This window comes from Aotus nancymaae, unplaced genomic scaffold (genome assembly GCF_030222135.1).
Source record: "Aotus nancymaae isolate 86718 unplaced genomic scaffold, 86718_ANA_hifiasm-v0.15.2.pri h1tg000002l, whole genome shotgun sequence".
Lineage (NCBI taxonomy): Eukaryota > Metazoa > Chordata > Mammalia > Primates > Aotidae > Aotus > Aotus nancymaae.
This window is the reverse complement of record NW_026988413.1, coordinates 17,491,017-17,515,058: the sequence shown is the minus strand read 5'-3', so window position 1 is coordinate 17,515,058 and position 24,042 is coordinate 17,491,017. Positions and strand designations below refer to the sequence as shown.

The 24,042-nt window shown below is 49.1% G+C and overlaps 1 protein-coding gene across 2 annotated transcripts in view; it reads left to right on the top strand.

Annotated features, from left to right (window-relative positions):
• Positions 1-24,042, top strand: part of TBXAS1 (thromboxane A synthase 1) — a 182,741-nt gene that overhangs the window by 144,367 nt on the left and 14,332 nt on the right. The window lies entirely within an intron of this gene.

The window sequence follows — 24,042 nt, the reverse complement described above, 5'->3', positions numbered from 1 at the left end:
ACACTTGACCGATATCAACATTTAAACTAAATCATCTCGTTACGCATCCTCTGATATTCAGCATCTTACTGCCCCGCCCCACCCCCAACCTCGGCTCACTATTTTGATGCCTCAGGAGATCTCAGCCATGAACTTTCCATGTGCTCTCACTGGGATTGGCGCCATCAGTGACATTAAGAAAAACATAGAAACATAAAAACATAAGAAAAACTATTATTCGTTGTCATTTGTTCTCCCTAACCTATGAAGTAGGTAGGGCATCTGTTATAAAGATTCCCTTCTAGAGTCGAGAAAACAGAGGCTCAGAGAGGCTAAGTGTTTTTCTCAGGGTCACACAGCAAACATAGAACTCCAGTCTTCTTGCTGTGTCTCTTACCCTCTGTCATCAGGACACAGGGACTGCTGAGCTGAGATTCCTGCAGACGAGTAAACTGGCTGGAAGAAAGACACCAACCCAAGAGATCTCCATGTATTTTGTATATTTTTCGCACATCCTCAGTCTAGATTTTCAAGCAATGTACAGAACTTTCTGGAATCTTGTCATCATTCAGTATACTGTCCTCTGGATCCTCTCCAGGAGCCACCCACTCCACCCACATTTTTTTCTAGTTGTCATAAACAAATTTCAAAGAAAGCCATTTTCTCCAGAGCCATTTCTGGTGATGCTACCACAGTTCATCCTGGTATGTTTTTATTTGTTTAGCAGTCCATCAGCTTACACAGAGAAGTGGATCGGAGCTCCCCTTCCCTCCCGGGGAACCACTTTCCTTTTGTCTGTCTTGGTCCTTCAGCTGCAGCCTGAGCTGCCAGTGGAGAAAGTTTTCTCCATCCTTTAGGCTCAGCACCCCTCAGGGCCAAGGAGCTCCCCAGACAGCATCGTGCAGGTCCCACAGCCCTCATCACTTGTATCTTCCCCCACCCTGTGATGAGGTAGGATGAAGATGGCTGGGGGTATGGACTTTGGGGCCCACCTCCCTGGCTCAAAGCAGGCTGGACCTCTTACCCAGCTGTGTGGCCCTGGAGCATGACACAGTTCCCCCTGCGCCTCGCTTCTTCGCTGTGTAAAGGGGATAATAATAGCATCTGCTCTGTTAGATGGAGGGCTGGTTAAGTGGAGTAACATACTTAGCACACAGCCTGGCACCCACTTATTTTTTCTTTTGCTACTGTGTTTCAAATCTTCCAATCTTCCTATTATTCCTTTTTTACAGAGCCATCTCAGAAACCTTAGATACATATCCCTTCCATGTGTCCCTCCTTGCTCTGCCACAGTGCCTCTGCTCCACCCAGAGCCTCCGCACCTGTGTTCTGCCCCCTCAGTAACCAGGGTTCCTCATCTGCTACTCCTGGGTTGCTCCCTCCTTTTGAACTCAGAAGATTTTCTACCCTCCTGCCCCTCCAGCCAGACTTAACTTTTTGATATCCCATTTCCCCAGGACACTATTTTTTCCTAGGGACAAAAAAAAAAAAAAAAAAAAAAAAAAAAAATCGAATTACCAGGATCTGAGGACCTGGGAGGATTTCAGAGATCGCTGGTCAGTCCCAGCAACCAAGGCTCAGGTGCCCTCCCCGGGGTTCTGCTGGAGATCATCCTGCCAATCACTCCAGGAGTGAGGGGCTCACCTCTTCCTAAGGCAAGACCTTCCATTTCACAAGGCTGGACCCAGACCAGTGTCCTCCCATTAATTCATTTTCCTATGGCTTCCATCCATGGCTTCAAACCCTGGGACCACATAGCACAGTAGCCCTTTACAGAGTTGAAGGCTGTGTCCCTCTGGCTTCTGCAGCTCTTCCTGGTGTGACAGAGTTTCAGGTCCCCTGCTTATCTACCTCCCACCCTTCTAGCTTGTCTGTGTCCCTCTAGAGGGTGACATGCCCTGAATGACAGCAGACCCTGGTGTGGGCCGATAGTGTGGAGTACAGAGTGGTAGCCGCTGCCCTGATATTGGTTGCTTCCAAAGGCCAAGATGGTCATTAGTGTGTCATTAATAACCCTTTATAGGGTTGTCATCCCTGAATTTATCTAAATTTATCTTCATTATTGTAACCCTGTAGACTGATAAGCCCTATAAGTATAAAATACACTGGATGAAAAAGCTACTTCCTATTATTTGTTCTAAAAAATTAACTCCTTCAAGTAATCTGGAGTTTGCTGACCAATTTCCTATTTTACCCTCCTCATGTCTTCAAAACTCAGCGCTGGTGATTTCATACCTGTTGATAATATTAATCTTTCCCCTCCACTAGACTGGAAGCTCCCTGTAGGGTGGGACCCACTATAGCATCCCCCAATGCCCAGCATGGAACCAGGGCATCACAGGTGCCCTGAGGAGTGAGTGGGTGGACTGCTCTTACAGACTAGGGTCCCACTTCCTCTTGTCCAGCTCCGTGCCCTTCCCCATAGCATGTGGACCATCAGGGGTCCTAGAACTGAGGTCCTGGTTGGTAGCACCCAGGAGCCTGTTCCCAGTATGGCCTCATGGCAGAGCCTGGTCTCCGGGTATGGCATGAGATGCTGCATGAGCAAAACCAAATCAAAATGTTGGCCAGGCCCACCAGAGCAGTGGCCCACCTAAACAGGCTGGCAGGGGTAGGAGCCTCACAGAATGGACATGAGGAGGCCTTACGAGGTCTGTAGTAGCACAGGTAGTGAATGTTCGTTGAGTTCTCTTTATGCGTTAATGTTATTCTAAGTGCTGACCATGCGCCACGCTTTTTGCTGACTGCAACTCTGTGGAGTAGGACTAGGATTATCCCCATTTTCTGGGTGAGATGCTGAGGCTGCCAGAGTTATGTTGACTAGAGCTACACAGCTGAGAAGCGGCAAAACACAAATTCAAACTTGGGCAGTCTGACTCCTGTATGCTTTAAAAAAATTTTTTTTATTTCCATAGGTCATTGGGGAACAGGTGATATTTGATTACATGAGTATGTTCTTTAGCGGTGATTTGTGAGATTTTGGTGCCCGCATCACCCGAGCAGTATACAATGAACCCAACTTATAGTATTTTATCCCTCATCCTCTTCCCACCTTTCCCCGCAAAGTCCATTGTATCATTCTTACATCTTTGCATCCTCAGAGCTTAGCTTCTGCTTATGAGTGAAAACATACAAGGTTTGGTCTTCCATTCCTAAGTTATTTCACTTAGAATAATAGTCTCCAGTTCCATCTAGGTTGCTGCAAATGTTATTAACTCATTCCTTTTTATGGCTGAGTAGTATTTCATCTCATATATATATATATATATATATATATATATATATATATATACATACACCATAGTTTCTTTATCCACTAATTGATTGATGGGCAATTGGACTGGTTCCACATTTTTGCACTTGCAAATTCCTGTGCAAGTATGCTTTTAACCACTATGCCATCTTGGCTCTCAAGGTGGAAGTTTGATGTGGAAAGTGGAGTCAGGCCCTGGAAGAATCCCCTAGGCTGTCTATAAGAGATAAAATCAGTATGATGTTGTAGAAGCAGTCGGCCTGGGCAGTGCCCTGATAGCTGAGTGGTACAGTCACGAGCCAGCACTCTGCCTGGGTCTCTCACAGGGTTTCTCGTGCTTGGCTGCAGCCTGGAGCCACCCTGGGGAGCTTGATGCCTGGGGCTCCCCACAGATTCTAGTGTCATCGGCCTGCGCATTTGGGATATTCACAAGCTCCTTGGTAACTACAGGGTGCAGCCGAGGTTGAGAACCAGTGGGAATGGAAATGCAAGAGGAAGCTGCTCTCGCCTGCCCTTTCCACACCAGAGCCCTGGGGTCCTGTGGGAGAATAAAGCTGCGGTCTCATTTCTCCCCAACCAAGACGGGAGCTTCACATCCCCACACACTGAGAGGCCAGAATGGGTCTGACCAGAGTGAGTGTGCTCTGGCTAAGACTGGCCAACAGTTCTGTTCAGCTGGGGCAGGGACTGGACGTGGCCCTTTGATTTGACTGCATTTCATTCTTTCCAGTCTGTCTGGCCATTATTCTTAAAGGACCACTCTGGACCAAAGGCTCCTTCCTCAGCACCACACATGTCCCATCTCACCCTGTGTCTTCCAGCTTCACTTGCCATAAATCAGTTGTAAGGACCCCTGGCCCTAAAACAGTCACCTAATGATAAATCATGTTTGATGATAGTGGGACCCTCCCACCAAGACTACTCATCAGAAAGGAAGCTAATTCATGGGGATATGAAGAGCTTTCTGAAATTAGTTCCAGACGTTTTTTGTCTTAAATCTGTATGGTGGTTGGCCCATTTTTAATTTACTTTTTCAAAAACTACATTAAGACACTAAGTAATCTGGGGTCCCAAAAGACTTTGGGGGCCACGGGAACCTTCCAGGCCCTAGGGGACAGTGGCATCACCATGAACGCATGGTGTTTGCCCACCAGCTCCACAAAATAACAGAACTCCACCAGTACCTCTTTTCTTAGCTCATTAGAAAAACAATCACAGCATCCTATGGGCTGGGCCAAAGTGGGCAGACATCAAAATAATTTTGCAGGGGGCTGTCCAGCCCAAAGAGGCTTGTCCCAGCAGGTCACCAGGGGACAGGGTCAGAAAGAGGCAACCTACAAGCTGAGCACAGCTGTAGAAGTTTCGGCTTGCTTACTGCATTTGAATTAATTGCCAACATTTTAAAATCAGAGAAATTCCACAAAATCTAGGTACCAGCTTTTCTTGAAGATAAGGGAAGCTCAGGCCAGCCTAAGGCCATCCCCTCTGGCAGTCACCTACCAAGCACATGGCTCCAGCTTAGCCTTAGAGCCTCCACCAGCCCTGTCAGGGCCCAGATGCAGTGGCCCTTACCCAAGACACTTGCGCTGTTCTGACCACAGACTCACAGCCATGATCCCTCCTGGCCCTGCGGATATTTGGGTTTGCATCATCCTCTAATGACACAGTAAAGCTCCTTGGCCTACCAGCTCCCTTTGTGTTCACCTTGACCTTGTTACCAGCTCCTTGCTTCTGCATCTTGGTTTCTGCCCTGATCCTGCCCAGACCCCCGAAGGCTGTTTCTCTTCGCTACTCCCCACCAGCTTCTCCTTCCTACCTTTCCACGCTGCAGGATGGGTTACCTCTCCTTGTCCCAGCTGCCCGGCCCCTCTGAAGCTTCCTTTGACCCTCAGCCCAGCTTGTGCTGATGCCCAGGACACAGACAGCGCTTTCTTGGTCCTAGTTTACAAAGCAGTCTGCTCCAGCAGTCCCACCACACTTCCAGTCAACCCCAGACCCCAGCCCACCACTTAAAAATCTGTGGTCCAGGCCACAGGGCAAAAAGCACAGTCGAGGACAAGGAGCAGGCATTCTGTGTGGCGGGAGCAGAAACGCTCTTGCTCAGGGCGCTGTGCGGTGGCCGTTGGTAGGCCGTCCTTGCTGGTCTGGTGTGCGAGGGCAGAGGCGGGTTCACCCAGCTGTCTGTGCCTGGGCAGGGCAACTCCTGAAGCGGGCCGAGGGAGTGCTCTCAGTGATCTCTAAGGGAGGAGGCAGCGCATTGCAGGGTTAGCAAACCTTTAGAAGATCCTGTGTTCCTCCTCCCTCCTTACCTACCCTGAGCAGAAATCACCAACAGCTGGGCATGGTGCTCTTTTCCAGAAACTTTCCAAATACACCCATGGGTCTGGCCAAGACCCTCACCGGTTTCCGCCATTAGCCTGGGGATAGTCTTTGAGCAACTACTCTTTGAGAAAAAGTCAGTATCAGCCGGAGTCAGAGAAGAGGGGTAAGCAAACTAGGTTGGGGAGCTGCTACCTGCAGATCAGACAGCAAAGGCAGGCAAGGGTCATGGCCACCTCCGTGGGCCTAGTGCCAGACAGCTCCACAGAGGCTCAGAGAGGGCTGAAGGGCCAAGGCTGAGGAAAATAATGAGGCTGAAACTCCCCATGTCTACCGACATCATGAGCACGGCCGCAGAACTCGCACATGGCTTTCTCCTCCTTCCCAAGGGGCTGCCCCACCGCTTTGCCCTCACCAGCCAGAGCAGTCTACAGTGTTCACTTTGCCCAAGACACAGGGAGGACCCTTGCAATCTTTGCAAGGGCTTCCCCCAGTTGAGCTGAGCAGATACCTCACAGTATCCTCCCCATCTCCCTGGCCTGGGTTTAGGAACACTCAAGACACATAGTCCTGCCCTCCACTGCCCACCCTGATCCTTCCTGTTCCTGAGTTCTCTAGCTCCATGCAAGCCCATCTCTGCATTCCTAGCTTGGCGGATGCCCTGCCTGTCTGGTTTCTACCTCTGATTGTTCCCTTTGTCACTCTAATGCCATGGTCCTATAGCAATCAGAGTGCCAAGTGAATCCCTCCCTGCCCTGCCTGATGAGGAAGAAACAATGATTCATGTCCTGCCCATCTTTGCTCATCATTATCATAGGTTTTAGAATCCAACAGACTTGACTTTTCATTCACTTAACACTCCGAGGTCCTCCTCGTGCAAAACTCCACATGCATGCCCACCGGCCTTAAGCACACACACTTCCGAGCCTCAGTTTTCCTCTCTGTGAAATAAAACTCAATGAAATGACACAAGTGAAACTCACCTGGTGCCTGCCCTCTTCTCAAAAATGGCCCATTGCTTCTGTTCTCCACTCCTCCCCCAAGCCAGGCCTCCCCTCCCTGGTTCCCATGTTATACCCACACCTCCCCGCCCCTCACTCAGGGCCTTGGCTCTGAAGGGAGACCCCAAGGCCATCTGCAACGGTTAGCACAGCTGGTGGCAGCTGGCATCCAGGGGGCATGAGGGTGCATTTGCCCCAGCACAGCATTCCTTCCTAAAGCTTGCACGGGGCCCGGAAATGAAGGGCAGCAGATTCACTCCAGCATGACTGCTGTGGCCACCTGTGTCTCCCGGTAGAAGGGGCAGCCTCAGGAGTGTGGAGTTCTGGGATCCAGCTTTGGCTTGACCATGTCCAGAGCCAGCCACCCTACCACACCTGTTTCCTGTCTTGGGGCACGGAAACCCTCCGTCCTCCAGGGACCCCAGCTTCCTCCTCTCTGCTGGGCAGTCATCTACTACCCCTTGTCCTCAAAGCCCTGAGACCTCTTATCCTGGAACCTGAAAGGTCCAGCTCAGCTGTGCCCCCACTCAGGGCCACTCTGGTGGCTTCTCTGCTGCCACCTTCCCCACCTCCAGCACTGTGCTGTCTCTGCTCTCACTACCACCCCCATCTGGTTGCCCAGTCCATAAGTGTGAACTTGACCTCTACCCCTGGCTGCCTGAGCCTATGATCCTGAAAAATCCCTCCAGCCAGCTGGCCTCACCCCTCAGGACTTCTCTGGTGTGGCAGAGACCCTCAGGGATTGCCCCCATTGGCCTCCTGTGACACCTGGAGGGAGCCCGGTGTGTCCCCACCTTCAGGCTAAGCCCCTTGGAGAAGCCTCCCTGCGGTGCAGGCAGCAGGGCACAGAGACCGCAGGACATTGCAGGGAGCAGAGACACGAAGACAAAAGAAATGATTCCTTAAGATCCACAGCCAAAACAAATTGCCGCAATTAACACGTGCCACTGCCACGATCTATGGGCTGAAACGTGGCTGGAGCAAGGCAGAAGCAGAAACCACAGAGAGCGTGCGCTCCAATAAAACGGCAATAAATGGCACGGCTGTGATGGAACTCGTTTCAATTTTGTTCCAAAACCTTGTTTAAGTGCTTTTATTGTTTCTGTGCGAAAGAACACAAGTGCTTTTTGAAAATTGCTTCAGCATAAGCCTCACCTTCTCCAGAAAGTCTTTCTGATCCTCCCATCCCTACCCCATGCATGTCCATGACCCCCACGATATCCCCCCACCGTGTTGCACTTCCCTGTCACCACCATGGTCCACCAGGCTTCTCCACCTGCAGGGACTGTGCATCGCCCATCTCCACCGCCCCCCAGAACAATGCTCTGTACGCAGCAGGCAGCAGGTGACACGGGCCCAATGGAATGGCTTTCGGGGTTAAGGGAGAGGCCATTTGTGAACATCAAGGGGGGCACGTGGGCTGCTAAGGGAGCCTTGTAGGACAGATGAAATTATTATTAGAAAGAGTCAGTCTTGATTTCTCAAAAAAAATCAATCAATAAAATAAAAGCATAAGGACATAGAAACACATGCACAGAATGGTTTTTCCTGGGAGATGGGGAGTGGTGACTTGGCCTCATATGGTCATAATCACCCTTTTGGGGTTTTGTCCCACATTAGAAGAGCAGCCCAGTAACAGAGATAAGAAAATGAAAAAAGGGTAACAAAAGGTGGCACAGAGTCAGGACCGGACTGAAGCCCCGGAGAGCTCAGGCGGCTCTGTAGCAGGTGGGGATTGAAGAGGAGAGGAGAGGCTTTAGCTGAGAGCACTTGGCCCCTGGCCTGGGTACCAGAGGTCGAGGGAGACCCTTCCTAACCCTGAAAGATGGAGTGTGGGTCTCACTTGCAGGGGAGCCTCCTGGGAATCCCCCACATGGGAAGAAGGATGGCATGGAATGGCCTTTATCTCCCCTGATGCCCAACCGAGGGAGGCGAGCCCTCCATGTCCACTCTGGCAATCTGGCACAAGCAGGGAGGACCTGCCAGTTCTCTCTTAAGAGGCGTGGTGGGGACCACCTGCAAGCCAGCTGGCAGCCCCCCTTCACCTGCTCACAACCAGCAGGCCAGAGGGTGAGGCATGGACCAGCATCTGCTGCTTTGAGCGATCATGCAAACTCCAGGTCCATGGAAGATAAGAAATTAGCTATCAAGGCTCCAAGACATGTGCTATCTGCGATTTAGTACATCTCTTCTCACCCCCAAATTTAATTGTTTAAAAAACCTCCCTCGTCAAGAACTTCATTCTCGCATATCCGAATCCACTCCTCCAGCTCCCAGCAGAGGGGAGGGCTGCTCTTTTGTGTTCAAGGCCCCTCACTAGCGGGGAAGTTCATGGAGCCGTGTCTCTGGGGACCATCTCTACTTTGTTTTGCCACTGTACAGGCCACTCTTGGCAAGAAGCCCTTTTCACTAAAAGCTGTCAGCTGCAGAAGAAGGCAAAGGGTTGACATAGCATCAGGTGGAGGAGGCGGCCCTGAAGAGAGGCCTGGTTTCCATCCCAGCTCTCCCACCATCTGCCTGTGGCCTCTGCAATCTACCCGAGCCCTGGGGGCCTCCATTTCCTCCATGCAAAGGGAACTGCCCTCGGAAGCACTTGGCTCGGTTCTTGGCACAGGTAGAGATTAGCTGTGCACAGACCTAGTGGTTTCAAAAGGAGCCATGTAAGGTAGAGAAGCCTCTGAAGGCATCTCCCTCTCAGAGTTAAAAGGAAACAGAAAGACGAGATCGTGTGTCTCTTCCTCTTTTTTAAAAAGGGAATTCAGCCGGGTGTAGTGCCTCACGGTTATAATCCCAGCACTTTGGGAGGCCAAGGTATGTGGGTCACCTGAGATCGGGAATTCGAGACTAGCCTAGCTAACATGGAAAAAAAACCATCTCTACTAAAAATAAAAATAAAAAAAAATTTTTTTTAAATTAGCTGAACATGGTAGCACCAGCCTACAGTCCCAGCTACTGGGGAGGCTGAGGCAGGAGAATCACCTGAACACAGGTGGCAGAGGTTGCAGTGAGTGAGCCAATCCAGCCTGAGCAAGACTGAGACTCAATAAATAAATGGGAAGTCATATCATCACGAGGTTCCCACTCACCCTCATTCCTCATCTAACCCTAATAACCTTCCAAAGTCACCATCTCCAAGTATGATTATGTTGGGGATTCAGGTTTCAACATATAAACCGGGGGGAGGCCGGACCCACACACGCAGTCCCTTGCACAATGTATCTAAAATTCTAATTGTATTGGGCAAGCCTATACTGCCTGGTTGCAAGCAAAGTCCCTGAGGCTGGAGGAATCAAAGTACCCATCAGTGAATACAGGGTATGAAGAAGGCAAAGCTCACTGCTCACATTCATCTCCTGCTGATCCTGTGGCCCTGCTGCCTGGACCTAGAACAAAGCCACTTCTCCGCAAGGCCTTGTCTTCCTTGAGATTCCCACAGTGCGACCTGAGAAGCCTGCTCCACAATTTCTTATCCATTCAACACTAAAAACCCTATCTGGCTACGGTATTCCTAGTTTCTCCTCCTGGATTTGGGGTTAAACCCTTCTGTCTTCAATGCAGTGTAGCAGTGAGCACAGCCCTAGAGCCATGTCCCCAGGCCTGAGGTCTAACACTTCCTCTGCCCCCTCATTTGCTGTGCAGCTTAGACAAGTGACTTTACCTCTCTGGGCTGTGGTTCCTCATCCATCCAATGGGAGGGTTGAACTTCTGTAACCTCCAAGTCTCCTCTGCTCTTTTTTTTTTTTTTTTTTGAGACACAGTCTCACTCTGTTGCCCAGGCTAAAGTGCAGTGGCTCACTGCAGCCTCCGCCTCCCAGGTTCAAGCGATTCTCCTGCCTCAGCCTCCCAAGTAGCTGGGATTATAGGTGTGCGCGAACACACACAGCTAATTTTTTTGGGGGGTGGGGATGAAGTTTCGTTCTTGTTGCCCAGGCTGGAGTACAATGGCGCCATCTCAGCTCACTGCAACCTCTGCCTTCTGGATTTAAGTGATTCTCCTGTCTCAACCTCCCAAGTAGCTGGTATTACAGGCATCTGCCACCAGCCGTGGATAATTTTTTGTATTTTTAGTAGAGATAGGGTTTCGCCATTTTGGCCAGGTTGGTCTTGAACTCCTGACCTCAAGTGATCTGCCCACCTTGGCCTCCAAAAGTGCTGAGATTATAGGTGTCAGCCACTGTGCCCAGGTGCTGTTTCCTTTTTACAGTCCTGTAACTGGTCTCCCCGTGCCAGCTAAGAGCATTGGTCTGATCTCTTTCTTCTAAGCTGGCCACACAAACGGACCTCAGTTACTCAGCAGCCATGACAATCTGGTACCAGCCACTGTTTAAGCCTCTGGACATCATCCTTGGGCAAAGGAGGTTTTCTTTTAGTTTGGGCCTAGCCCTCCCCACTTATATCCTGAACTGTGAAAATGGACCTAGAGGGCAAGAGGGAATTCGATGAGCTGGAAAAAAAAAAAAAAATCCTGCTGCAATAAATTGCATCACAGTGGAGATCTCTTTCTAACCAGAAAATTCTGAGCCCAGACAGTGGCTCATTTATTTCAGACAATATTTGATACAACAGAATTCCAGGTCAATAAAAGGATTTCTGCAGGTTCTTGGAGTTGGTAGGGAAGGGATTTAACCCACAGAGAAAAGAGAGTGTTCAATTATAGATTCCCAGGCATGAGGGAGGCCTTATTAATAAATCCTATGGTGATGTGCTGAAAATGCTGCTCCCTCCCTTGGGGATATCCCACCTAACAACAGTGGGGGACTGATGCGCCCAGGGCCCTGGCCAGGGAGGACGTCTGGGTAAATATTTGGGCAGAGATGGCTGCTGCTGAAGCGGTGAGCAGAGCCAGGGAGCAAAGGAAACGGCCCTTTTCTCCCAGGCCCTCAGACGATACATTTTTATAAACATCCAGGCAGGCAGCCTCTGAAGACTCCTGGGCCCTACAAACACATCTCGTATTCCACAGTCAGCCGAGACCATGCTCTGAGCATGGGCAGTGAGAGGAGCAGGAAGCAGGAGGGGCGGGGAGGGGTCTGGCACCAGCCTTCTAAATTTAACATGCAGTTGCTTTTAGGCCAGTGGATAAAAAAATAAATTCCAGTGCTTAAAGCTCTTATCTTTGTTTACCATTTCCCCAAACAGCTAGTGACCTGCACTCTGACTCTTACAGTGAATGATCAACGAGATGCACACAGAGGCGAGGGATGGGAAAGGCAGGCAGGGGCATGGGGAGGGCAAGTTGATGGCCCTCCGCCTTCCCATGACGTTTATTTGGCCTGGCAGAGTGACCAGGATCTGCTAAGGTCTCGAGGCTGTCCCTGGGTGGGTGGGGGCATGGTCATGCTGCATCAGACCAGCCCAGAGGTGGAGAGCACCTTAGGGTCCCTCATGTCGCTCTCCTGTTGATGAGAGACCTATGAATATCCTACAGCGACCATTTCAGATGCTCCATAACCTTGTGTGAAAGCTCTGGTGGACCTGGGCTCACCTATTGCATTGTGAAGTTGTAGTCATTTGAAAATCCTGCCCCACGTGGAGTCAGAATCTTTGTTTCTGGGACCGATGCCGTGGGGCCTCGCTCCACCCCCAGCAACTGCATGGCACAGCACAGCCTTCTCCTTGGCCACGGGCTCACCCTGCAGACTGGTGACGATGCTCTCCTGCCCCTCCTCGGTTTGCTCTGTTCTCCCAAATTCTTTCAGTGTGCCTGGTAGCAGCAGTCTGCCAGCCTCCCCTCACTCCCTCTCACTCAGCCCCTCTCTAACTGCTCATCCTGTGACCCCACTGACTTGGTGTTGGCCTTGCCCCTGTCTCAGTTGACAAATACAGTGGTGTGTCTTCTTCTTCTTTATTATTATTATCATTATTATTGGCAATCATAGCTCATCCTGCCTCCAACTCCTAGGCTCAAGTGATCCTTCCACCTCGGCCTCCCGAGTAGCTGGGATTACAGGTGCACACCACCATGTCTGGCAATTTTTTTTTTTTTTCTTTTGGAGAGATGGGGTTTCACTATGTTGTCCAGGCTGGTCTCCATCTCCTGGCCTCAAGCAGTGCTGCCACCTCGGCCTCCCAAAGTGCTGGGATTACAGGCATGAGCTACCGAGCTGGCCATCGATGGTCTCTCTTAGTCTCGAATCTCTCAGGCACTGCCCAGGCGATCTGAGATGTTGTCCAGGGCCCCTTACTTTCCAGCTGCCCTGCCACCTTCCCTGGGTGATAGTTAAGGTTCAGTGCTTGGCTCTGTGCTTGTTTTTCTAACCCCCCTCCCAGAAGACCTATCCCTCTCTGTGCCGCCACCATCTCCCCACTTCTAGGCAGCCAAGCTGCTGACGGTCTCCGTGGGGTCGGGTGGAGGTGGGGGCCTCTAGTACAACCCCAAAAAAGCTGAGATCCTTCCCCTGGAATATGCTGCCCCACCCATGTGCTCCTCTTTCTATCTTTCTCTCAGCCACCCAGGAATGAAACCAGGGAATCCCTTTCATCTCTCTTCATTCCCTGACCCGTTAAATCCCAGGACTTACCTCCCCTGGTAGAGCTTCCTTTATGACAGTGATTCCAAAATCCAGGCTGCATGTGATAATCCCTTGGGGGAGCTTTTAATACAATACCAATTCCTGCACCCCAATCCAGACCAGTTAAATGAAAATGTTTTGGGATGGGGCCCCAGTATCAATAGGGAACAGCCAAGATAGAGAGTTACTGTTTACATGGCTTCTCTCTTTCAGCCTATTTTCCCATTCTGACTACTACTGAGCGCTTCACTTTTGCCTGGACAATTGCAAGAACCTCCTTCCCGACTCTTTCTACCCCAGCCATCCTGCATGTCATTGTCAGATCACACAAAGCCATTTTCAGTATGTTACCTTTACTCATCAAAAACCTTCAGTGGCTCCCTATTACCATAATAATAAATCTGTGAATGAACAAATCAATGGTTTCCCAAATACAGAGTAAGTTCTATATGGTGTGGAACCGTATCTTATCCCCCCTCCTTCCCTGACCCTCACCCCACACACTCTGCTAAGCAGAGTAAATAGAGGGAATCAGGATCTGTAGGGTGAGCGAACAAAAGCATTTTCTCTGCAAATTAAATACAGTCCACTTACTTCCCAGTGCAGAGAAAGTGGGCTAGGTGATTTAACTATCACTTACTTAGGGGCTTATTTCTTTCAACACCATGTACAATCAGCTGTGAATGTTCCATACTAATGGAAAACACAGAATCCTAAATATTACCAAACAGCAGATAATTCAAAGACTCGAATCTAGTTGATGTTGGAATGCGTTTTTGCTTATGAGTGCTGAGTGCTTGTGTCTGATAATTGGGGCAATTTTTTAAAATTAGGTAATTAGATGTGTTTTATTTGTTCCTATTTTCCCCTCCCCCCGCTACACACACACACTATATGAATAAATAACTCAAGCTCCCAAAACAATACCCTATTTTCCTTCTCTCAATCCTTTCCTGGAATAGAGATAGCAGTTAGATTTCAGAATATTAGCAAGAGAGGGAGAAGAAATCGGGGCGGAACCTGCAGTTAGAGTAAACAGAAGAAACTAGATGTCAACAGGCTGCTTTTCAACTGATTCACTGTTGAAATTTTAGGCAGCATGAACAACGTATTTGTCAAACCGTTTGCAATATCTACTAAAGCTGAACGTACACATCCCTCGTGACCTGGCAGTCCTGCTCCTAGATACGCCCAACAGAAACTTGCACTCTGTTCACCAAAAGCCATAAACAAGAAGGTTCATGGCTTTATTCATAATGGACCCCAACCTGGGAACAACTCAAATGTCCATTGACACGGAAAAGGATGGATAAATCCGGACAGCTCACCCAATGGAGCACCAAACCGTGAGGATGAACACACCGCAGCTACACAACGCGGTTGACTGTCACAGACATGACACTGAGCAAAAGAAGGCAGGCCAGAAAACCTGCATGGAAATACATCAGTTACACGAAGTTCAAGACAAAGCGGCAAAAGTGATCTCTCATGTTAGACGTCAAGATAGCGGTTATGGTTGAGGGGGATGTGACTGGGAGGGGCCACGGCGTGCTTCCGAGTGCTGGAAGCTTCTGTCTTGGTCTGGGTGCTGGTTACACAGGAATGCTTATGGTGTGGAAATTCACTGAGCTCTATGCTTGTGATGATGTCATATTTTTCCATATGTGTGTTATTCTTCCATAAAATGTGCAAGAGGAAAGGAACGGGGGAAGGCTGGGGGAGGGAAGATAAGCCCAGGTAGGCCTAGGTAATGGAAAAGGCTTGGAATTTGAAGACCTGCATTCAGTTCCAACTCTACCACTGACTGGCCATGAGACCTGGGACACGTCACTTGACCTCTCCAAATCGCTGGGGTTTTTTCATCTATAAAACAGAAAATAAAACCTGCCCTACCTACCTCACAGTGCGGTTGTGAGGACCAAATGGTATAATGGCTGTAAAAATCCATTGGTGAGCAATAAAGTACTTCACAAGGCAAAACACTCTTATTATTCTAGATCTCCGCAGACGGCAGTTTCTGCAGAGGGTCAGCACTATCAGTGAAGCACAGCTCAGAGCCATCATGAAGAGGACTGACACTCCATAGGGTGTGTGTCTGTGTGCACACCGCAGCCTGGTTTATGCTTTTTCATTACATCTCTGCACCTAATCCCTTAATGGCCTGAGCCTCAGAGTACAAAAACACCTAGAATAATCCCTGTGTTTTTATGAGATGGGTTCTGTCTCCTTCTGAAGTAGGTATAAGTAGATGCTATGTACACTCTCCTAATTACTTTTTCTCAAGTATGGATGAATTTCAACATCCAAATCTGCCAAATTATTGAAACCAGCTTGGAGGACTTTCTGGGCATTGGCCAGGGAAGCCAGCAATGTGGATGGAAAGGTTTCTCACCCACTTCTTGTAACCAAACCTTCATTGTATCTCCCTGCAAACCTTGAAACTGCTCACTGGACCCACCGAACTCAGACAACAGAGCTATGAGATCTAGAAGGTGAAATGTCAGAGCTCAGAGAACCTCAGCATTCTCCCCAGCTTTGCCATAAGAACTCAGGGCTCGCCGGGCACAGTGGCTCATGCCTATAATCCCAGCACTTTGGGAGGCCGAGGTGGGTGGATCACCTGAGGTCAGGAGTTCAAGACCAGCCCTGGTCAACATGGTGAAACCCAGTCTCTACCAAAAATACAAAATTAGCTGGGCATGGTGGCAGGTGCCTGTAATCCCAGCTACTCAGGAGGCTGAGGCATGAGACTCGCTTGAACTTGGGAGATGCAGGTTGCAGTGAGCCGAGGTCACGCCACTACACTCCAGCCTGGGGGATAGAGCAAGACTCTCTCTCCAAAAAATAAAAAAAGAAGTCAGGGCTCCCCTTGGAAACCAGTTGAGGGGCTTTGCCTCTGGTTTATGGTCAGAAGGGCAAAGCGAAGGTCGCCTCATTTTCCACAGATTGGTTTCATATTACAGTCCCACGGTCCCTGGAGAATCAGAGCGAATGGAAATCTTCATTCTTCATACGGCTGTATTGCCCCAAGCTGTCCCTGGGCTTAAGGGATTTCCAGCTCCCGCTTCTAGAGGGCAAGGGCCAACATTGCTTGGCCCACTTCTTAGTATAAGACCAAGTCTAGCGACGGCTGTGAAAGTATAAATACTACAGATGCTGTTGTTCCTCCTGCTCTGAGGAACAAAACTGAAGCCACCCACGCTTCTATTTCCTTTAACAAAATAGAAAAATGGTAATTTTTCTATTAGGTCCCTGAATCTCCAGGAAAAATCTTTGTGAAAGCAATGACATTTTTATTTTCTTTTTCTCATTTATACTCCAGATTACATCTGCACACACACACCCGGTGTGTGGCATATGTGTAGGTGTGTGACTGTGTGTGTGTTTCTAGCTTTCAGAGAAAATGATACACAAAATGATAAATATAGAAAAGAGATTAAATAGGAGAGGGCAGTACTAAGTATTATTTCCTACTTAAAAGGATTTATCAATGGATTTCCCATAGAGTTAGTCCCCTAAACCATCAGGTTAATCTATTGTATTTAAATATATTCAAATCCAGGTCAAGTGGCTCATGCCTGTGATCCCAGTATTTTAGGAGGCTGAGCCTGGAGGATTACTGGAGGCCAGGAGTTCCAATACCAGCCTGGGTAACATAGTGAGACCCCCCCCATCTCTACAAAAAAACAAACAAAAATTAGACAGGCCTGGTGGCTTGCACCTGTAGTCCCAGCTACTCTGGAGGCTGAGGCAGGAGGATCGCTGACCCAGGAGTTCAAGGCTGCAGTGAGCTATGGTAGCACCACTGCACTGCAGCCTGCTCCACGGAGCAAGAAAATAAATAAACATACATTGGTTTATAGATCCTAAACTATATGATGGAAAGACTAAGAGACCAAGAATCTTAGAAACACAATTAGAAGTTACTGCCCATTGAAAATCAAATATATATGAAAAAGTCTCCCCAAAAATGAAGAAACTCTGGTTTGAGAATGTAAACCACTAGGTAAAGATTCTATTTATTTTCTTTATTTCCATGTTTCCCAATATTTAATTTTCAATCTTCTAAGAGCAGTTATTTGGCTTATAAAATAAGTCCCAGCTGAAATGAATTTGATAGGATTTTAGAATTTCTTTCTCCCTTAACACATCCTATTAGCGTAGTTGAGTACAGAGAGCCGAGCGCCTCGTGTTGAAATAAGCTTTCCTGCCACTGAATGTGTTCAAACAGAAATATCACCTGCTTACGAGGTACCGTCCTGTTGCCAAAGACTTCCACCTTCACCTTCTTGTTCACCCTGCTCTGCAAGATGGGCGAGACAGCATTACAGACAAGGGGACCGGACGATGCTGCCCTGGCAACTGGCCCAAGGCCATGGCTAAGGGTTACAGATCCTGAACAAAACCCTGCCCTTTGCCTCCCTTGTGGGACCCGAGGCCAGGCCAAGGTCAGGGGTAGGGGCTGCGGGGGCTTCCTCGTTGGGTGTGGACAGCACCTCTTGATTTTGAGATTTCCCCCAACTCTAATTCTGAGTAATTTGGCCTTTGAAACAGGAGGCAGAGAGAACCCTGGGGGTGACTTTTCATGTTATCTTTTGGAAACAAAGAAGCTTTAGGTACTTCCTGGCTTGAAATAAGAGAATATTCTGCTCGGTCCCCCACATTTTCCTGACACCTAGGCCCAGCAGACCCGCCTCACCCTCACCAGCTATTGGTAACATAGGTGCCTGGAGGTGCTGGAGAGGACCAGGTGTGCCAAGGACCAAAGGCCAAGGCATAGAGTGGGCCAGGCCACGCCACAGACACAGCTCAGAGTCCCCATCCTCCTGCCTGCACGGCTGTGTGGACGCTGCTTCTATTTTAAACATACAGGGTGAGCCAGCCAGTCCTTTCCTCTAAGGAAAAGCACTTCCTGGACGAACTCACCTTTCTCTCCCTTTTTCATTCATGTCAACTCTACCCTCTGACATCCCCTCAATTTTTTTTTGTCAGTGTTTTCTAGGCACCAAAGAAACATATCCATTTAGCAAAACCACTTTTCAGTCTCATTGCTTAACAGGCCACCGCCTACCTCGTTCAGTGCCCGGCAGCCCTGCTGTGCACCCCGCGCTCACACACAGCTGACATGGCCCAAGTGCCTCCCCCAGTGGGATGCATTTGCACCCTCTGTGCCGGCAAGTACCATCCATCCAAGGTTCAGCTCAAATGGCCCCTCTCCTACTGGCCAGTGGACAGAACTATTTTTATTTCTTTAAACACCCCTCAGAGTCTTTGCATAGGCTGTCCCACATGCTAGTGTTACTAACACTTGTATTTAGTATTTTGACATTTTATTCTGGAAAACTTTAAGATTACAAATTGGAAGGCTAGTTTAGTGTACTCCTGTGTGTCCCAATAACCCAGCTGAAGCAAGGTTTCACACATGCCATTCCAGCCTCATTTATTTTCCCACCTTTTCCCCCCTTCAGTTATTTTTTAAATCCTAGACGTCAGAGCATGTCATCTGTCAATATTTTAGTACATATCTCTAAAAGATAAGAATTCTTTTTTGGGGGTGGGGTGAGAGTCTCACTCCATTGCCCAGGCTGGAGTGCAGTGGCGCGATCTCGGCTCACTGCAACCTCCACCTCCCAGGTTCAAGCAATTCTCCTGCCTCAGCCTCCCAAGTAGCTGAGATTATAGGTGCCTACCACGACACCTGGCTATTTTTACATTTTTTGGTAGAGACGGGGTTTCGCCATGTTGCCCAGTCTGGTCTTGAACTCCTGGCCTCAAGTGACACACCTGCCTCAGCCTCCCAAAGTGCTAAGATGACAGGCGTGAGCCACCGTGCCTGGCCCAATAAGAACTCTTTTCTAAACATGACCACAATACCATTATCAACTAAAACCAAAATGAACGTTCATTCCTTGAGAGCACCAATAATCTGTGGGATTCACGGTTCCCTGGTTGATCCGTATTTGTTTAAGGTTGGTTGCAGTTGCCTCTGAACAAGCCCATCCACTTTACACTGGCTTTTTCTCATTCATCCTAAAAATCTCAGCCTGGATGTTGTCACTGCCTCCAGGCAGATTCGCTGATCCCAGATGTCTGGGATGTGTGTCCCTCATCTGTTCTCCCATCTCACTCTTATCCATTTGGCTGCATCCTGATAGACTGGAAGCTCCAAGAGACTGGGTTATGTCCATGCATTTTAAAGTTACATCTCCTGGGTCTAGCACAGTGCCTGGTGAATCATGCTCGCCAATTCCATATGTATTCCCTGAGTATGTAAATGAAGGCTCTCCCAAACAGAACTGGTTTTCTACTCCTCATAAGCCCAATCAATAACACTTTACACATCCAGGTAATGATTTGTTTAGGAATCTGTTTCCCCAATGGGCAGAGCCTTCTTGGATCCCTGGCACTCAGTCCAGCACCCGATCCATCCAAGGTGCCCACTGAAGGACTGGCGAATGAACAAGGACACTCAGAGTAAGTTCTGCGTTGAGTCTTTGGGTTCACAGTCCTTCCTCTCTGGGCCTCATTTTACTCCTCTCTGTCTTGAAGGATCCTGCGAGGATTTCCAAGGTCCTTTCCCGGGATGGGAAGTCCCCATTTACCATGCGCTTGCTGCCCTCTGCTGGCAGGATTTGCTCAGGACCGCTCTGTCCCTGCTGCGTTCCTGAAAGCTGCAGGCAAAGCCAGCCACGGCTGGGTGGACCAGCCAGTAATTGGGATAGGGACTTGAGTTTTGTTTTCTCACTGGTTCGACTAACACGTAAGGTGTGTGCATCTCTCTGCCTCACCTGTCCACTCCTCCAATGTGGAGAAGTGCTAGGGTAGTTCTCAGACAGACTGATGCCCCTGACTGCACATTAGGACAGGGGGCTATGAAAGGAGAGCTGGTACCCAGGCCCCACCTCAGACTAGCACTGGGGAGTAGGGCCCAAGCATCCATCTATATTAAAGATATAAAAAATCTGGCTGCTTCTAACATGCAGCCACATGTAGAACTGCTGAACCAAGATCTTTACATGCGTATCTTTTTTAGAGATGGAATTTCACTCTTGTTGCCCTGACTGGAGTGCAGTAGCGTGATCTCAGCTCACTGCAACCTCCACCTCCGAGGTTCAAGTGATTCTCCTGCCTCAGCCTCCAGAGTAGCTGGGACTACAGGCACCCACCACCATGCTCAGCTAATTGTTTGTATTTTTAGTAGAGATGGGGTTTCATCATGTTGGCCAGGCTGGTCTCAAACTCCTGACCTCAGGTGATCCACCCACATCGGCCTCCCAAAGTGCTGGGATTACAGGCGTGAGCCACTATGCCCGGCCTACAGGTGTATGTTGATCTAAAAGCTAGAAACACTGAAAAAAAACAAAAGCCCATCTAGGGAAAGAGTAAATAAAAACTTTGATCTTCTAACATAAAATTCCCTTAGCCTATCTCAGAAAGTTTTCTTTCTTTGACAAACCCTGAAAGCTTACAAACCATACAGTTTTCTTTGGGGGACCAACACCGTTTACCCATTAGGGGTGCTGCTCGCAGATCCAGTTTCTCTTTTAGAGCTATAGTTCTCTGTTTTGGTGTGCCGCAGCTCTGTTTCTTATTTGATATATGTATATTCCTGCATTTGTTAAGATTCATTTGGTTGCATATAACAGGATTCAGAACATCAATAACTTCAGCCACAAGGGGTTTCTTGTTGGAAGGTACCAAGATGCCACCCACAGGGTTCCCTGCCAGGAGCAGATGGCAGACAGGAACTGGAACCCGATGGGCACCAAGAAATGGTCTCTCTGTCCTTTGCCTCGGTTTTGTTGCATACATCTGATTCGTTTCCTCTTTCTTGAGGCCACCTGGTGTTTGCTGCTCATTAATCCACAAGGCGTAATGTGGCTGACAACGGCTCTCCACTTACCTGTGTTGACTGCCGCCTGCTGGAGAAAAACTTCTTTTTCTTTGTCCCATATCCAAATTTCCAGACTGGTCCCTTGGGCCAGTCAATCTTGGCATGCGGGTTGGCAACAGGATCCGTGAGGCCGGATGAGAAATGAAAGTGTGGTAGCCTTTATTCCCAAAGCGGGGGGAAGTGCCCGTCGTGGTACTCAGCAAGCTTCTTCAATTCTTCCATAGCCTCTTTTTTGACTTGTCGTGGTGCTTTTTATTTTCTATTTACTGACATTCTAAGTAAAGAAAACTCCAAATTTTAAATTATTAGCAAGCATTTTACCATTCGTCTTTTTATCAAGCAATGCCGGACTTAAATGTAAATTTCAGCACTTTTAACTCATGTGCAGAATCACTGAAATTACACAATTGGTGTTTTGTGACTCGTTGGCCAGAAGAGACAAACACAAAGCAAACTCTTGAAGACTGGAAGCAGGAAGCTAAGGTGCCTCCAGGTTCACCCAAAGGGGGCGCTCTTTCAGGTCTGGACATACTAGATGGGCTGAGGGAGTCCAGACCCTTCCAAGTGTCCAAGGGCCCTGTCAGCCACCAGACACATGACTGAGACCCAGCCAGGGAGGCAGAGTCTAGGGAAGTTGGTCCAGATGTCTCCACTTCCCACAGCCTTCCCCAGCCAGCCACAGCAGACTAACCTCCAAGGACCTCTAAACCTCTGTGCTATGACACACTCAATGCCTGGGCCAGGAGTAGGCAGAGGCTTACCCCAACAAGACTCAGCCTCTGGCCAGCCCCGCCACATACACTGTGTGCTGACAGCCTAGGGCAAGGACGGCCACCACCATGCCCACCCAAGATGCTACAGGGTGCATGCACCCTATCCTGGCCCTCTCTGTGCCTGTAGCCAGGACCCTGTGAAGTGTGGACAGTAACAGTGGCCATAGCTCAGGACAGAAAGGGGGAAGCCAGGCAGAGAGCACAGGTGGCTGAGAGCTGGTCATGGGAGGCAGCCACGGCAGTGTCGGGGGCAAGGGGAATGCATGAGCCAGGCTTCCACAGCACAGATTCAAAGATAAAGTTATGTCCGGGTACGGTGGCTCACACCTGTAACCCCAGCACTTTGGGAGGCCAAGGCAGGCTGGGAGTTCGAGACCAGCCTGACCAACATGGAGAAACCCCATCTCTACTAAAAATACAAAAAATTAGCCAGGCATGGTGGTGCGTGCCTGTAATCCCAGCTACTTGGGAGGCTGATGCAGGAGAATTGCTTAAACCCAGGAGGCAGAGGTTCGGGTGAAGCAAGATCACTCCATTGCACTCCAGCCTGGGCAACAAGAGTGAAACTCCGTCTTAAAAAAAAAAAAAAAAAAGATAAAGTTATGTCTGGCTGTGGTGGCCCATGCCTGTAACCCCAGCACTTTGGGAGGCTGAGGCAGGCTGGAGTTTGAGACCAGCCTGGCCAACATGGTGAAACTCCATCTCTACTAAAACTACAAAAGTTTGCCAGGCATGGTGGCAGATGCCTGTAATTCCAGCTACTCAGGAGGCTGAGGCAGGAGAATCGCTTGAACCTGAGAGATGGAGGTTGCAGTGAGCCGAGATCACACCGCTGCACTTAAGCCTGGGTTACAGAACAAGACTCCGACTCAAAAAAAAAGAAAAAAGATAAGTTAAAAAGACTCTCAGACAGCAACCACATAGCATTAACCCCCATGCACAAGGTCCTTTTCACAGGTCACTTGCTCAACCAGCTGCCCCAGTGGTCTGTGATAGGAGTGGGAAGTGTGGGGTTGAGTGATAACCTTCTAAAGGAACAGTTTCCCAGAAATGCAGATGGGAGAGCTTCGGGAAAACCAACAAGACCTTGTTATTTTTATGACAAAGTAGGAATATACCACCCTGGCCCTCTAAATTCATAAACAGGCTCAGACATGGGATTAAACTACATATAATTTCTGCAACTTGATTTACAGGCATCGTTAAACAGCTGCACTTTATTGAATGGCCACACCATAATAGATTAGCTAAGATATTGGCTATGGACCTCAAGAATCCACGTGTCCTGGCCCCTGCCCTTCTGCCCCCTCTGAACTGCTGTGCAGTTCCCAGGTGGTGCTGCTGCGGCTGCTGACCTCCGCCCACCCCGGGAGCTCACTTTGAGAACTGGCTGAGGTCCCAGTCAGGGGGGGCAGTGGCTGCTCCAGGGTTGTGAAGGGCTCCCCCTGCAGATGGAGGAACTAGGCCTCCCAGCGCTCATTCCTGGAAAGTTGGTGGCTTCAGAATGGACTTTCCCTAGAGGCCGGCCTCCTGCTGCTCTGGGAAAAAGAGGGAAAGGAAGAAAGCAATCCCTCACGTTGGGGGCTCCTTCTGGATTAGCATTGTCTTAGGTGAAGAAAGTGAGGCCATCACCTACCAACCAGCTAACTCATTCCACCTGTGTGGGGAGAGCGGCAGAGCAGCAATAAGCTTCCTTCACCCCGGGGCGCCCACACCCTGCTCAAGAGCTCATGGGCACATGTGTTCATCTTCAGGCCAAGGAGGGCGAGCCGGGAAGTGACAGCGTCACTCCATGAGAGTCGCCCAGGGGGTGTTAGGATCCCCCCACATCTGCACCCCTGAAATCTACTATTTTCCAACTCTTCCTGAGCTGACTTGTGCAGATGGAATCTCATTCCAACTTCAATTTTTATCATGGTAATTTATATTTCTACTGCTTTGCCTGTTCATATCCTTTGACCATTTTTCTAGCCAGTTGTCTTTTCCTACTGATTGGTAGTAGCTCTTTGGTTTTTTGTTACTGTTAATCCTTTATAGATGTTATGAACTTTTTTATTTGCTATTTCACTATTTGCCTTTTAACTTCATGATCTGGCAATGACTACCCATGTGACAGGCTCTTTGAGCCTCAGTTTTCTCATCTAAGCGATGGGAAGCAGCTGCCACCCTGGCTTGGTGGAGGAGTAAATGAGCCTCGGCTGCACTTGGTTGGCCACAGCATAAACTCCCAGTAAATGCTGGCAGCTGTGGCAGCCGCTGCCGTTATAACCAAACTTCTCTGTATTACCCTCAAAAATCCCTGAGCCCCAGG